We start from the raw sequence: 17235 nt of genomic DNA, 5'->3' as shown, positions 1-17235 counted from the left end.
GACATTGGATAGTGGATAGTTGTTAAGACGGATTTCTGAACTCTGTCCTGGTGGCGCAGAAGTTCAGAAGGCCAACCTAATTACTTGGAACAGGGTAACCTCTGGACGAGCCAGACCAATCAAGGTAGCGATCGCGGCGGTCAAGACTAGGTCTCAAGAGGGGTGAGGGTGACTGAAAGCCCGCAATGAGCACACAAAGCAAGAGTGCTTACAAACTACTCCAAACAGTTGTTATATCAAAAATATATACACATTTATTTTAAGGCCTTTAAAACAACGACCGTAGCGAGAAAATCACAATATCACAATATTAAGCCAACACATACCATATCAGCCCAATATATATACAAATACGACAGTCTCAAGCATTAGAGGCACGAAATGAGTAGTCCACCTGCAAGGGAAGGAAAACAGGCAGTGCGATAATGCTTTAGACTCAGTTCGCCTTCAGAGGCACCTAACTAGATGGAAGTCCGAGCCCTGCGAAGAGTGGAGCCTTGTGCTCAAAGTACCTGCACACGCTGGTGCCAACGGGCAAAAGGAGAAGCTCTTCGGAGGAAGTCAGGCAGTTCGGGTTAGTGCACAACAGAAGAAGAACAGGTTCCGCGACTCAAGCGCAGCCTCCACAGCGAGCAGAAGCAGAGCGCGAGTACGGACAAAAGGGTGCTGTTTTTACACAGCGGGGAAAAGCAATGGGCTACTGCAGGAGGGCGACCAGATCCTAGCTAAACTACTCACCGGTCCCCGATGCAAGCAGACCCAGGCTTCTCCACGTTAGTTTCAGCAGCTGGCAGGTTCAGAACAGCCGGGAATGCCTCGTCGTCGTGTAGAGAAAAAAGACGTCCCAATCGAAGAAACCTGCACAGTTTTGTCACCACCGCAGGGCAACGGAGCGGCCGTGTGTATCCGAGCCAAATGTACACTACTCACTTCAGACTTGGGAACGCCAAGTGTACGAAGCGTGTGAGAGTGACCAGGACTCGAAATACAACACAACCTGGCGGCGCTCACAGAGCAGGACTCCCGTGTAAGCTGGTCAGTCAACTGGATGGCCCAGAGACGCTTCCGAAGGCTTACTGGCAGGAGGTGATGAAGTCGCCGAGAATAGCTGTTCCTGCTATTCCAAAGGTCGAAGCACCAGTACAGGCCTTCTGGTTCGATCAAAGGAGGAAAGGGTTTCACAGGACGACAGCAGTGCAAAGGAGGAGTCCTTCAGCGGGTCACCAGCGATTCCTCGGTCCAGCCTCGTGGTTGCAGGATACTTGGCTCCTGTATTCCTTCGTTCGTGAGAACTCAGGAGATCGACATGGTAGTGGTGTTTCCAGCCCCCTCTTATCCACGGTTCCCTTCGCGCCAAAACGGAGGGGAGCCAATGGGAGATCCGCTCATCAACACACATACCATACGTGGACCAATCACGGACCACGGTGGTCCCAGGCATTCACACCACCCTAGACTCTCTGGCACCCAGGATGTGTATTGGGACCAGACATCCCAGCCCACACCCTGGAGGCACACAAAAGACATGTAGAAGCCTGCGAAAGCAACCACGTTTCGCGGGAAAGTACATGCCCAAATAAGGAAGGCCCCGGGTCGCTCGACCTGGGGAAGGTGAAGGGAGCAAGACGGTCAGTGGACAAGACAAAGGAGCCTCGTGGTCTGGCCATTTTGGGAGCCAGGCCACCATTTTGGGTTCAGCGCGAAAAACGCGCTCAGAACACCAAAAGGAGCTCAAAATACACAAATCGATCGCTGCCACCATTCCAGTCCCTGAATGACTTGCACCGATCAAATACATTCCTAAACGAGTATCTAGGGCCTGTAGAAGGCTAGAGACCCAAGAGAGCTGTAACTTAGCTTACAGTGCCCTCTTGTGTCATGTTGCACTAAAGCCGCAACATGATAAAAGAAACTACGGGAAACAGCGTTCCCCGGTACTGACTGTCTTAGGGCATGTCAGTTTCCCCGTAAGAAAAGGAGCGAAAGCCCAGAGGAGTGCGGCAGAAGGCTGCACTTCTCTGGCAAAGTCCAGAACAAGGTGAAAAACAACAGCAAAAAGTTTAGGGGTTGCCACATGGAAGGAAAATTACCTACAATTACGAAATCTTTCCTAACACTCGCCCCTCCCAGACTATGGACAGGGGGAACTAATCCACCCCTGGATGAGTCTCTTGTTCAGGTCGGTTAAACATTCTGGACAACCCATCAGCATTGCTATGTTGGACACCTGGCCTATGCTCAATAGTGAAGTCGAAGCCTTGTAGACTTATGGACCACCTAAGCAACTTTGGATTCTCCCCCTTCATGTTCATTAGCCACTTTAACGGCTTATGGTCAGTTTGCACAGTGAAGTGGGTCCCATAGAGGTAGGGCCTCAGCTTCCTTAGGGCCCACACAACAGAGAAACATTCTTTCTCTACCGTGGACCATCTGAGCTCTCTGTCCTTAAACTGGCGACTAATAAAACCGATAGGGTGTTCCTTACCCTTCTCATCTACTTGTGATAGTACAGCTCCTATCCCAGTGTCAGAGGCGTCCGTCTGCACGATAAAAGGTCTTTGATAATCAGGGGCCCTGAGGACAGGGGCCTGGCACAAGGAGTCTTTTAAGCCATTGAAGGCCTTCTCACACTCGTCGGTCCAAGTTACCTTCTTGGGTTTCTTCGGAGTTGTGAGGGCAGTCAGAGGAGCAGCTATGGTGCCATAGTCTGCCACAAAATTGCGGTAATACCCCGTGAGTCCTAAGAAGGCTCTCACTTGGGTTTGCGTAGTGGGGGTAGGCCAGTCTTGTACTGCTTGTACTTTACTGGGTAGAGGCTGTATCCTCCCTCCACCTACTTCATGTCCAAGGTAAACCACTGAGCCTTGTCCAATCTGGCATTTACTAGCCTTTATGGTCAGGTGGGCTTTCTGAAGAGCCTGGAGCACAATCCCGAGGTGTTTCACATGGTCTTCCCAGGTGGCACTGAAAACTGCTATATCGTCCAGATATGCAAGACAGAATTCGTCCAACCCATTCAACACATGATTCACAAGCCTCCGGAAAGTGGCAGGTGCATTCTTCAACCCGAACGGCATTACCCGGAATTGGTAAAGGCCGTCTGGAGTAGAAAATGCTGTCTTCTCCTTGGCATGCTCTGCTAAAGCTATTTCCCAATAGCCAGCAGTGAGGTCAAACGTGCTGAGGTACTTGGAGGCACCCAAAGTATCCACCAGCTCATCTGTTCGAGGCAAGGGCTGTGCATCTGTCTTGGTGACAGCATTCAGAGCCCTGTAATCCACGCAGAACCTCAATTCAGAAGTGCCTGCCTTTGGAACCAAAACCACAGGGCTGGACCAAGGACTACTAGAGGGTTCAATCACCCCAAGGTCTAACATCTTGTTGACCTCGGTCTTAATATAAGACCGTACTTTGTCTGACATCCTGTATCCCCTACTTTTGGTAGGTACACTGTCTCCTGTGTCAATGTTATGTTTGCACCAAGGTGTCAAACCAGGCGACTGTGAAAACAGGGGGGAAAACTGCCTAAGCAAACTTTTCACCTCAGCCTGCTGATCAGAAGTCAGGTGAGGGGCCACTCGGACACCCTCAAAGGAGCTATCTGAAGGACCGCTTTGGAACAGGTCGGGGAGAGGTTCAGACTCCTCTTCCTCAACATCTGAAGCCAGTAGCAGTGCTGCGATTTCGACTCTTGGGACGAAAGCCTTCAGCCTATTCACGTGAAACACTTTTGGAGCCTGTCCAGGCCTTCCAAGGTCCACTAAATAGTTAACCTCACCCAGGGGCTCCACCACTGTGTAAGGGCCTGACCATTTGTCCTGTAAAGCTCGAGGCCTTATGGGATTCATGATCAGGACTTGCTGACCAGGTGTAAAGTTGATGAGGGAAGCTTTCTGGTCGTACCAATGTTTCACCATCGCTTGCCCTGCCTTCAATTTACCACTAGCCAAGCCCATCAGAAGTACCATCCGTTTTCTGAGCCCTAGCACATAATCAACTACGTTGGTAGTAACAGGGGGAGTGGGCATCTCCCATCCCTCTTTGACGATGGCTAAGGGTCCCCGTGCGGGATGACCGAAAAGAAGTTCGAAGGGGCTGAAGCCAACACCCTCCTGTGGTACCTCTCGGTAGGCAAACAGTAAGCATGGTAACAGAAGATCCCATTTTCTTCTCTGAGGCTCCTCCAGAGCCCCAATCATGCTCTTTAATGTTCTGTTGAAACGTTCCACCAGACCATTGGTCTGGGGGTGGTATGCAGAAGAGAACTTGTAGGTGACCCCACATTCTTTCCACATAGCCTGCATATACTTCGACATAAAGTTGCTGCCACGATCTGACACAACTTCTTTAGGGAAGCCAACCCCAGTAAATATGCCGAGTAAAGCTTTTGCAACTGACTTGGCAGTTACAGTTTTCAATGGGATGGCCTCAGGATATCTGGTTGCATGGTCGACCAGCACCAGGATAAACCTATTGCCCAAGGATGTTTGCGGGTCAAGGGGACCAACGATGTCGATCCCTACCCTTTCAAATGGTACCCCCACAACTGGGAGCGGTACCAACGGAGCTTGGATTGTCGCGCCAACCTTACCAGACAACTGGCAGGAGGCACAACTCCTGCAGTGACTTTCTACTTGCACCCCCATCTTGGGCCAGTAGAAGTGCATGGATAACCTTTGCTTGGTCCTCTTCATACCAAGGTGACCAGCAAGGGGAACTTCATGCGCCAACTGCAGGAGGAAGGGCCTAACAGCAAGGGGAACCACCAACCTCCTATGGTCTCCTTCTGTAGACTCTGTGGGCTCACTATACAGGAGTCCACCTTCCCAACAAATCCTATGCTTCCCAGGAGGTTCACCCTCAAGCTGGGAGCAGGCCTGTCTCCTTAGGCCTTCCAGAGATGGGCACTCACGTTGGCCTTTACTGAATTCGTCCCTATCAGGACCTCCTTCAACTAACAAGTCTTTTAGTTTAGGATGATCGTTGGGGTCGAATACTTCAGGCATCGCCACTTCCTCGTCAGGCCCGGGCGATTGACCAACTTCCTCCACCGCAGTGGTAGGCGAGCTCGGGGGAATATTCTCTTTCCCTCGTCGTGACTTGTTGACTCCTTTCGCCTTGGGTTTCCCCTTCGGCTGGGGCGGCGTATTGGACTTGGCCAATGCTGCCCGTGCTTGAGACCGTGTATAGGGTCTTTCGGCAGTGTCTCCTACGAGCCCTAAAGCTCTGAGATCATTACCTAACAAGACCTTTCCCGGGACGTTTCTCTGAATGCTCACTGGAATCCTGACTGCTGTACCATTTAAAGTAAGATTTACAGGTATTACGGGAAACATACGGAGGGGGCCGTCAGCCAACTTAGTGGGCATCAGAGTAGCTCTGGCAACTTCCTCTGAGTCTACCAAGGTAGAATCCACTACAGTGCGACTGCACCCACTATCCCTAAGAGCTGGAGTATCTACTCCATTGATCAGCACACTGTCTTTAAAGTAGTGCTTGGTATTATCCGGAATCCTAGCATAAGCCTCTGCGACTTTAGGCTCCCAGGAACCCAGGGACACTAAAACTACCTCAGCCTCTATCCCGCTGGGAAACGAGTCTGAGGAGAAGGATGCTCCTGTAATCTCTTCTTCCTCGTAGGAGGAGAAGGCCAGATTAGCGGAGTGGACCCCCAAAGGTCTAACCTTACAACGGGGATCCCCCTTCACGTGGTCAGTTGCTCCACAAGAAAAACAAGCCCCAGTGGGTCTGTTTACGTAGGGAGGCTTATTGTAACCCGAGTTCTGTTTCGGAGGCGGACCTCCACTACCCTGTGAGTTCTCTTGTGTCTTACCCTTGTTTTTCTTTTTGTGGCCCTTATGGGGAGAAGATTTAGCAGATTCCCCACCCTCCATATCTTTGGACTTTTTCCCTTCCTCCTGCTTACCAGGATGAGTTTTGTCCTTATGGGACACTCGATGTTACACCCATAAGTCTGCTGCAATGGCCAGCTTCTTAGGATCTATCTCCTTCGAATCGGCCAAATGCTGCTTAAGCTCCGGGGAAGAAGAAGCAAAAATGTGTTCCAGCATGACAAGATTTATCATGCCTTCGAAGGTAGAAACCTTATAACCTTCGACCCAGCCAGTTAAGTTTTTCAAGGATTCAGCGACATAAGATACCCAAGTACCACCTTCCTTTTTCTTATCCTCTCGAAAACGCTTTAAATATTGGGCCGGAGTCTTCCCAAACTTTAAAATGAGAGTTTGCTTTAACATTGCGAAATCAGCTCGCTCAGCCTTCGACATTTCCATAATGGCACTACAGCCAGAATGGGGCAGTCTACTGAGCAACCACGCAATCTTATCAGCATTGTCAACTTCTTGAACTTCGCATGCATACTCAAACGCATTCAGCCAGTCCATAATGTCATTCCTTTCTTCATACACACTGAGCAGATCTTTCGGAAACCGTGGATGAGAGGAGGCCCCAGACCCATGTCCAGGACCCTTGGACCCATTTGCAATCTGAAGCTTGGCCAGTTCCAACTGGTGATCCCTGTCTTTCTGTTTTTCTGCCTGTTCGATTTTTAGTTTGGCTATGCTGAATTCAAGCTCCTGCTGCCTAAACCGCAGCTCTTGCTTCTTGAATTCAAGCATAGCATCCCCATCAACACTGGCAGAGGAAACATTAGACATCTCGTCCTCCCTGTCCTCGTGGTCACGATGGATCAGTGCAGCGGCAGAACCGTCGGTTCTACCAGTGAGAGCAGCCCCACCACCTTCTGCACTGTCCTCAGAAGTTATAGCGTCAAGCTGCGCTTCTTGCCACGCCACGATTCTTTGGATCATTTCCAATTTAGTGCCTTGAGAGGAAACACCTCTCTCCGCACACATCTTCTTCAATGTTTCTGATTTGGAAGCATTTAAAGTTAACAAGGTATTTGTTTCCATACTGTTTGATAGGACTATGGCCTTTTTAAAGTTATACTACAACAATTCACTACGTGTACTGGTTGGAATAACCTGAAATGCCTTAGTTCGAGCGCAACACTGGATACCTTCAGTCGTATCCCACTGCTGCCACCAATTTGTTAAGACGGATTTCTGAACTCTGTCCTGGTGGCGCAGAAGTTCAGAAGGCCAACCTAATTACTTGGAACAGGGTAACCTCTGGACGAGCCAGACCAATCAAGGTAGCGATCGCGGCGGTCAAGACTAGGACTCAAGAGGGGTGAGGGTGACTGAAAGCCCGCAATGAGCACACAAAGCAAGAGCGCTTACAAACTACTCCAAACAGTTGTTATATCAAAAATATATACACATTTATTTTAAGGCCTTTAAAACAACGACCGTAGCAAGAAAATCACAATATCACAATATTAAGCCAACACATACCATATCAACACAATATATATACAAATACGACAGTCTCAAGCATTAGAGGCACGAAATGAGTAGTCCACCTGCAAGGGAAGGAAAACAGGCAGTGCGATAATGCTTTAGACTCAGTTTGCCTTCAGAGGCACCTAACTAGATGGAAGTCCGAGCCCTGCGAAGAGTGGAGCCTTGTGCTCAAAGTACCTGCACACGCTGGTGCCAACGGGCAAAAGGAGAAGCTCTTCGGAGGAAGTCAGGCAGTTCGTGTTAGTGCACAACAGAAGAAGAACAGGTTCTGCGACTCAAGCGCAGCCTCCACAGCGAGCAGAAGCAGAGCACGAGTACGGACAAAAGGGTGCTGTTTTTACACAGCGGGGAAAAGCAATGGGCTACTGCAGGAGGGCGACCAGATCCTAGCTAAACTACTCACCGGTCCCCGATGCAAGCAGACCCAGGCTTCTCCACGTTAGTTTCAGCAGCTGGCAGGTTCAGAACAGCCGGGAATGCCTCGTCGTCGTGTAGAGAAAAAAGGCGTCCCAATCGAAGAAACCTGCACAGTTTTGTCACCACCGCAGGGCAACGGAGCGGCCGTGTGTATCCGAGCCAAATGTACACTACTCACTTCAGACTTGGGAATGCCAAGTGTACGAAGCGTGTGAGAGTGACCAGGACTCGAAATACAACACAAGCTGGCGGCGGTCACAGAGCAGGACTCCCGTGTAAGCTGGTCAGTCAACTGGATGGCCCAGAGACGCTTCCGAAGGCTTACTGGCAGGAGGTGATGAAGTCGCCGAGAATAGCTGTTCCTGCTATTCCAAAGGTCGAAGCACCAGTACAGGCCTTCTGGTTCGATCAAAGGAGGAAAGGGTTTCACAGGACGACAGCAGTGCAAAGGAGGAGTCCTTCAGCGGGTCACCAGCGATTCCTCGGTCCAGCCTCGTGGTTGCAGGATACTTGGCTCCTGTATTCCTTCGTTCGTGAGAACTCAGGAGATCGACATGGTAGTGGTGTTTCCAGCCCCCTCTTATCCACGGTTCCCTTCGCGCCAAAACGGAGGGGAGCCAATGGGAGATCCGCTCATCAACACACATACCATACGTGGACCAATCACGGACCACGGTGGTCCCAGGCATTCACACCACCCTAGACTCTCTGGCACCCAGGATGTGTATTGGGACCAGACATCCCAGCCCACACCCTGGAGGCACACAAAAGACATGTAGAAGCCCGCGAAAGCAACCACGTTTCGCGGGAAAGTACATGCCCAAATAAGGAAGGCCCCGGGTCGCTCGACCTGGGGAAGGTGAAGGGAGCAAGACGGTCAGTGGACAAGACAAAGGAGCCTCGTGGTCTGGCCATTTTGGGAGCCAGGCCACCATTTTGGGTTCAGCACGAAAAACGCGCTCAGAACGCCAAAAGGAGCTCAAAATACACAAATCGATCGCTGCCACCATTCCAGTCCCTGAATGACTTGCACCGATCAAATACATTCCTAAACAAGTATCTAGGGCCTGTAGAAGGCTAGAGACCCAAGAGAGCTGTAACTTAGCTTACAGTGCCCTCTTGTGTCATGTTGCACTAAAGCCGCAACATGATAAAAGAAACTACGGGAAACAGCGTTCCCCGGTACTGACTGTCTTAAGGGCATGTCAGTTTCCCCGTAAGAAAAGGAGCGAAAGCCCAGAGGAGTGCGGCAGAATGCTGCACTTCTCTGGCAAAGTCCAGAACAAGGTGAAAAACAACAGCAAAAAGTTTAGGGGTTGCCACATGGAAGGAAAATTACCTACAATTACGAAATCTTTCCTAACAATAGTGTTTCTCGATTGCAGCTTTTTCAATTTGTGGACCAGGAGCCAATTTGCTTTGTTGCTGTGCACATAGTAGAACTGCTTGGTATATGTTAGTGCTCTGGCCGCCTTGTCTGCTAAGTGCATTTCTACGGAGCGTTTTGCTTTTTGGAGCACGCGGCTCGCTTTCCTATTCTGACCTTGTTTGAGGATGGGTTCCGCTTCTGTCACTTCCGCCTCAAGTGCGTCTTGTTGCAGCTTGCGCAGCCGTCTGAGCCGGGCGGTACAGTCGTTTGCCGTGCCCCTTATGACGGGTTTCATGGCGTCCCAGATGGTGGCAGTGGATGTTTCTTCGGTGGTATTTTCCCTAAAATAGTTCTTGAGGGCTTCTGCCATTTTCGTTCTGATCGCAATGTCTGTCAGGATCTGGTCCTGTAGTTTCCATTGCCGCTGAGGCGGCTCGGGGAAGCTCTCTACCCTCAGATTCATTGTGACTGGTGCGTGGTCCGACAGAGCTCTGTGTCCAATTTGGATGGATTCGACGCAGGGGATGAGAGCGCTGGAGAGTAGCAGTAGGTCGATACTAGAATGCCCCAGGTGGGCATGGGAGAAGAACGTAAAGTCCCTTGCCCCCATGTTAGCCCATCTCCATGCATCTATCGTGTCGGTTTCCCTCAGGAATTCTGCCATGGCGAGAGCCTTACCAAAGTCCTCCTTGGATGGAGGGAGCGTTTTGTCCAGGTTTGGTCTGGATTCAATTTGAAATCACCGCCTAAGAGCAGCCGACCCTCAGTGAAGGAGAGGAGTATAGGGAGGAGGCTGCGAAGGGATTGGCTTTGCGCTGTGTTTGGGCAGTATATGGCTGCTATAGTGATAGGAAGCTCAACTAATCGACCTTTCAACAGAAGATACCGACCTTCTGGATCCCTCTTGATGGTAATGTTTGTTAAGGGTAAGTCTCGGCTCAGCAGGATGGCGACCCCTCTCTTCTTGAGACCAGCGGAGGCAAAGTACTGTTTTTTGTAGCATTGAAAGGCTATGCGGCGCTCATCCATACTGAGGAGGTGAGTCTCCTGCAAGCATGCGATGTTGGGTGCCAGTTGGGCGAGCCTGTGCTCCACTGCTTTCCTTTTCCGGGGCATTGAGACCCTGGACGTTCCAGGTCAGGATCAAGAGCTCCCTATTCGTCCGGGCCATTTGTGGTTAGGTTGGATAGCTGAATGACCCTGAGTTGTACTATTTGCAGGGCTGGGGACCCCCCCACTCCTTTGGGACAAATTGCCATTGTTATGGTGGTTCCGTGCAAAGGGATGAGCACCTTTTCCTCTCATGTTTTGCTGCCCAATTCCCCCCTGCTTCCGGCACTCTCCTCAACTCCAGCTCCCCCTCTCCTTCTGACCAGGATGAACCAACAAAAGAAAGTAGAACAGAACTTGAAACAGAAAACATATATCGGTATCCAGACCAGCCTTCTACCAATGGGGCTGTCGGCTGGGCCGTGGCTACCAGCTGGATAGGAGACCAAGGGGTCTTGTGCTGTATAGGTGAAAACAATGCAGTGCAAGAGAGAGCATAGTGGATTACTATGGTTAAGGAGATTGCTAACTTGGGCTCCTTCCGTTAGGGTCCTGAGCGGCCAGAATGTTTGTGTAGTTCTGGGTTTCAAGTCAGACCAGGCATTAGAGGGACCCACTCAGGGACCTCGTAGTAGGGCGGTAAGGGATTACCGTCACCGGTCTCCTTACCGGTGCCCGGTATCCCTTACCACCCTACTCGGAATGAGGGCCATTGTATAGATTTAGTTGTGAGGGCAAGTATAGGTTTTGGAGATGAACAAGTTACTTACCAACTGTAACGTTCTTTCGACTGGATGTTCCTCCCACGTATTCCTCATCTTTTGATAAATCGTTATCTGCAGCTTCGCTGCTTCGGAAAAAAAAATTCTCGGCAGAGGGCGCTGTGCTCGAGGTCATGGCGTCGATTGTCCCTCGACGTACTCCGTACTCTGTCGACGTCACCGATGGTATAAATAGCTCGAGCCCCGCCCGTTGCTTCAGTTCTGTTTTTTCGATTAAATATATATAGGAGGAACACCCAGGCGTGTCCCATGACCGATATATTCTTCGTGAGAGGAAAGTTTAAGAAAACGTAAACTGTCTGTGGGGTAGGATGGGAGGGTCGATGAGGAATACGTGGGAGGAACATCCAGTCGAAAGAATGTTACAGTTGGTAAGTAACTTGTTCTTCGAATGGATTGTGTCCTCCCACATATTCCTCATCTTGTGATAGGCTCCCATAGCAGTATCAATTTTTGGAGGTGGGAGTACCAATTTCAGTTTTCGTGGACAGAGTGCAGAGCTGCCTTTGCAAATAAACCCTCGTTAGAGGAGGCAGTGTCCAAACAATAATGTTTAACAAAAGTATGCATTGTTTTCCAGGTTGCAGCTGCACAAATGTCTGCTGCCGGGACTCCCTTCTTTAGAGCCGCAGAAGTAGCCATTCCCCTTGTAGAATGGGCACGAAGCCCATCTGGTGGTTCTTTTCCCGCTAATCTGAAGCATTCAACTATGGCTAATATTATCCAGCGGGAAATGGTCTGTTTTGTTACAGATAAGCCTGAGACTACTTTTGGCAAAAACGAAGGTTTAACTTTAAGGACTACCTTATCTTTATAAAAAAATAGTATATGGTGGTTTGCATGAGAAAGCCTGAAGTTCGCTAACCCTGCGGGCTGATGATAGGGCCACAAGGAGGACAGTTTTTAGAGTCAAAAGCCTCAATGGACATGAATGCAGAGGCTCAAAAGGTATGCAAGTCAAGAATTTTAATACTAAATTTAAGTCCCAGGTTGGTACATGAAAAGGTACTGGAGGGTATACATTAGTGAGCGCCTTTACGAATTGAATTATTAACAGTATTTTGAAATATGAAACCTCTTCCGAGGAGCACTTGAAAATGGACAGCGCAGCAAGGTATCCTTTGATTGTTCCTATCTGGTGCCCCAGATTAGCTAGATGTAGCAGAAAGGAAAGCACCATTGGGGCGCCACACTGAAAAGGGTCCACATCCTTGTCTTTGCACCAGTTACTAAACCTATTCCAGCGACATCGGTACAAAGACTTTGTTGCTGGTCATCTGGCCGAAAGCAAGATTTCCATTACGTCATCCAGAAGATCCCAATCCTTGTATCTCAACCTCTCAGAAACCATGCGTGAAGGTTGAGTGTTTTGACCTCTGGATGGAGAACCCGACCTTCCTCTTGCGAGAGAAGATCCTCTCTTTGTGGAAGACGTATTGGAGGGCAGATGGACATGTCTAGAAGGTCCGGGTACCACGTTCTCCTGGCCCAATCCGGGGCAATTAGGATCATGGTTTTCCTGAACTTTCTCAACCTCCTGATTACTTGAGGAATCACTGGGACTGGGGGAAACGCTTACAGCAGTGGAAACTTCCACTCCACTATGAATGCGTCTCCCAGAGCTCCTCTTTGAGGAAATTCCCTTGAGCAGTACTGATCGCACTTCCGGTTGATCGCGGTGGCGAACAGATCCACTTGAGGGGTTCCCCAAAGGGCGAAGATCTCCAGAAGGACTTCCTGAGCCAGCTCCCACTCGTGAGAGACCGTGCTCTGCCTGCTCAGAGCGTCTGCCGCCGTGTTCTTCTCTCCGGCTAGGTGATTTGCCGACAGAGAGATTCCTTCTCGTATTGCCCAGAACCAGAGCTGCATTGCCTCTCTGCACAGTGGCAGTGACCCTACACCTCCTCTCTTGTTGAGATGGTACATGGCCACTGTATTGTCCGTCATTATCAGGACATTCTTTCCCTGTACAGAGGGCAGAAAGGCCTTCAGAGCTAGTCTGATTGCCCTCAACTCTAATAGGTTGATGAGTAGTTTGGACTCTGATGGAGACCAACGACCGCTGATTGTCAGATCGTTGGTGTGTGCTCCCCACCCCGTGAGTGAGGCGTCCGTCACTACTGTTATCTCCGGCCATGGTTGCCAAAAAGACTCTCCCTTGAGAATGTTGTCGTTGCAAGCCCACCATAGAAGATCCTGAGCAACTGCACTCGGAACTTACAGAAGACCCGACATATTCCCTCAGAACTGGGACCACTGAGTTCCGAGTGCCCATTGAAGGGATCTCATTCTCAACCTGGCCTCTGGTACTAGGAAAATGCAGGATGCCATGAGGCCGAGCAACCTGAGAAACTATCTCCTGGATGTGGAGAGCTCTCACTTCGGGAGGCGAGGCTTTTCCCGATGAAGTGTCCAAGACTGCTCCGATAATCTGGAGCTTCTGGGCTGGTATCATGTGGGACTTCTTGAAATTGAGGAAGTGGCAGGTGATCGAAAGATGTTCCTGAGCTTGTTCTGGAGAACTTGCTCTGATCAACCAGTCGTCCAGGTAGGGATATATGTGAATACCTCCTCTCCTGAGACTTGCTGCCACAACCGCCAACAGTTTGGTGAAAACCCTCAGGACGGAGGTCAACCCAAATGGCAGAACTCGAAACTGATAATGAGAATTGCCAATCGCGAACCTCAGGTACTTTTTGTGCTTTGGATGGATTGGCACATGAAAGTAAGCATCCTGAAGGTCCAATGATACCAACCAATCTTGGAGTTGGAGAGCCTGAAGGATCTGAGAAAGAGTCACCATCTTGAACTTGTCCTTCCTGAGGAACTTGTTCAAGTTTCTCAAGTCCAAGATGGGTCTCAGTCCTCTGTCCTTTTTTGGGATGAGAAAATATGGGGAGTACCAACCCCTGTTCCTCTCCGCTATAGGTACCAGTTCTATGGCACCTTTCTCTAGCAGGGTTAAAATTTCCTGCAATAGGAGCGGATCCGGAATTTTGGCGGAGTTGGCTCCCGGTGGATGATTCTGAGGCCTTTTTAGAAAGGGGAGACAGTAACCTTCGGTTACTGTTTCCAGTGCCCAAGCATCTGAAGTAATGCCTCACCATTCCTTCAGATGTTGAGAGATCCTGCCTCCCACTGGTGTTTTGTGTAACAACGTCTCAGAGGGATTTGGAGGCGGCTGCAGGAGTGGCTGAGGGTACAGATGCCGCTCCTGAGGCTGATTTTGCACCTCTTCCTCGTGTTCCACGAGGGAAGTTTCTTTTGCCCCTTTGAGAAGCCTGTCCTCTTCCTCTACCAAAAGAGTAGTAGTATCGAAAAGAACGACCCCTCCAGGAAGATGAGCTGGAATAGGGTTTTAGAGGCTGGCGCAAAGAGGCGCTAAGTGATTTAGCTGCCGCTTTCGAGGTCTGAAGTTTTTCTAGGCCTTCATCAGCCTTTCTGCCAAAGAGCCTTGAGCCATCAAAGGGTATGTTGAGGAGTCTAGCTTGCACATCCGGTGCAAATCCCGACTTCCTCAACCACGCAAATCTGCATAGCACAACGCTTGCAGCCATGGATCTGCTGATACTATCAGCAGTATCCAGTCCAGACTGGAGGCATTCCCCAATTGCCTCCTTCCCGTCTTTGACTATATTCAGGAAGCCTTCCCTTTCCTCGCCTTCCGGAATATGATCAGCTGACACCGAAATACAGTCCCACAGGGTATGGGTAAACCTGGCTAGGGTACAGGTGACATTTGCCGACTTAAGTGCCATACTGCCTGACGTGAAAACTTTACGTGCCCAGGCGTCATTTTTTTTATCCTCGCTATCTGGAGGAATAGTTGGATAAGCAGTTTGTAGATGCTGCTTGAATTACTAAACTCTCTGGAGTCGGATGTTTATTCAAATATTCAGGATCCATTCCAGCTGGTCTATATTTTCTTGGAAAAGTGCTATCTGCAGCAGCAATAGTTTCTGGTTTCTCCCAGTTTTTCTCCACAGCCCTTTGAAGGGCCGTGTGAAAAGGGAGAACGGGATATTTCTGAGGTCCCTTGACGATAATATCCGTCATGTCATCTTGTTCAAAAATGGGTGAAGTATTACCCCAACCCATATATTCAACTAGCCTGGTCATAAGACCCCTGTACCCAGCATCTGCATGCTCTGCAGGATCAGGTTTGGCGAACTCTAATTCTGGGGATGTGTCAACTCCACTGGCAGAATGTAGAGTATCACTCAGGTATCTTATTCTAGATTCCTGGTCAATAAGTTCTTCAGGAATTTGTCTTGTACCATAAGTAACTCCCAAAGGAGTAACCTCATCTTCTTCTGAAGCAGACTCTTCATAGATTGCTGGCATAGATTTGAAAAAGTCTGATCTGGGCAAAGGAGTGAATCTCCTTTCTTCCTCTTCCATCTGCTTCGAAGGAAATGGCAAATCCCTCAAAGTTTTCGAGGGTGTCTTCGAAGTCTTCGAGGTTTTCGAAGATGACTTCGATAATGGCGTCGATGACGCATTTGGCTTTGGCGTCGAAATTATCGACGTCGAGGGCGTCGACGAAGTTGTCGAAGTCTTCGACGACTTCTGTTTCTTGGCCGGCACTGGAGAGGTGCTCGACTCTCGAAGATTCTTCGACGGTTTTACGATGACTCGAGGTTTTTTGTGTTCCTCGACACTACTGGTCTTGGCCATAGTAGCCTTGGACTTCCCTCTGTCGTCCAATGGAGCGACTTTAGGGGTATGGCTTTTTCGAGGTTCTTTCGAGGGGGTCGAGGCCGCATTCTCGAAAACCTCCATCTTTTTGCGGAATTTCTTCGGTCGACTCTGAAGAAGAAGATGATGAGGGAGATCTATGTCTCCTCTTCATTTTTTTCGATGACAAAGAGTGTCTCGATCTACTCCTAGATCGAGATCTCTTTGAGTGCCTATGGCGATCTGATTCCTTAGAATCAGTCGCTTTCTTATGTCTTTTTGACGAAACCTTTTTTGAGGCCTCCCTCCCCACTGACAGTTTACCTCTCCTCTCACGAAGAGCTTTTTCGGTCATCGATTGGCAGGACCCGCAGTCGTCGGTTCGATGACTGGAACCGAGACACCAGAGACATGTCCGGTGGGGATCGGTGATCGACATCTTAGATCCACAATCTGCACACTTTTTAAACCCAGTTCTGGGTGTTGAAGGTGTCGAAGATGATGACATTTTCTTCACAGAAAATAGAAGCGCGCCGTTCTCGATAGCAAAGCGATCGGAAAAACGGAACTGAAGCAACGGGCGCGGCTCGAGCTATTTATACCATCGGTGACGTCGACAGAGTACGGAGTACGTCAAGGGACAATCGACGCCACGACCTCGAGCACAGCGCCCTCTGCCAAGAAATGTTTTTTCCGAAGCAGTGAAGCTGGAGATAACGATTTATCACAAGATGAGGAATACGTGGGAGGACACAATCCATTCGAAAGACAGACTTTTACGTTGAACTCTGACTCAGAATTACCTTAGTTTCGTTCAGGTAGGGAAATCCCACCTTAGCATAGGGCAAGCTAGGCCTTCTACCAGCCTGACATTTTTTTAATGAAACCGTTTGTTTTGAACTTTGAATCTGTTGTCTGTGTCTTGCTCCAGGATGCCTATGCAGGTGTCTCTAAGATGGTGATTAAGAGCAGGGCCATGCAATATCTAGCATCAGCAAGGGAAGATGAAATGATGGTAAAATCCCAGGTAAGGATCTATTATTGTTAGGTTCCATGTCATTTCATCGCAGGATGTTTTTCCACAGGGTTTTTTACCATGATTTGTTTAACGAAAAAAACCCATCAAATGTTTTTAAATGTTTTTAAAATAATTTTTGGGGAGGTTCCTCCCTCCAACCCCCATTCCCTTCGATTTTTGATGTATTCCTAAACACCCACACCCCATATATATAATTTTTTAACCCCCCTGAAAAAATGTGATGTTTTTTTTTCTTAAAAAAATTGTGGTAAAAAACCCACGAAAAAACATCCTGCAATGAAAGGACATTGTACCTTATTGTTAGCCCCTCAGAATTATTGTTAGGTCCTGCAGAATACCTGTTTCAGGTGTCATCTCCTTGCACAGATGATTTCTTACTAAAGCTATTACATGTATTTTCATGTTTATCCATGTTTAGAGCTTGATATTCCCAAGCCGTGAATGCTTTAATGCGAGCACAAAGACAAGTTTCTTAAAACGCGAGAACTGTTTGAAAATGCATTTAATTATATTCAG

This window comes from Ambystoma mexicanum, chromosome 4q, assembly GCF_040938575.1.
Source record: "Ambystoma mexicanum isolate Mex_15411 chromosome 4q, UKY_AmexF1_1, whole genome shotgun sequence".
In the NCBI taxonomy this organism is placed as follows: Eukaryota; Metazoa; Chordata; class Amphibia; order Caudata; family Ambystomatidae; genus Ambystoma; species Ambystoma mexicanum.
The sequence above is the reverse complement of the archived record's forward strand: the minus strand, read 5'-3'. Positions refer to the sequence as shown.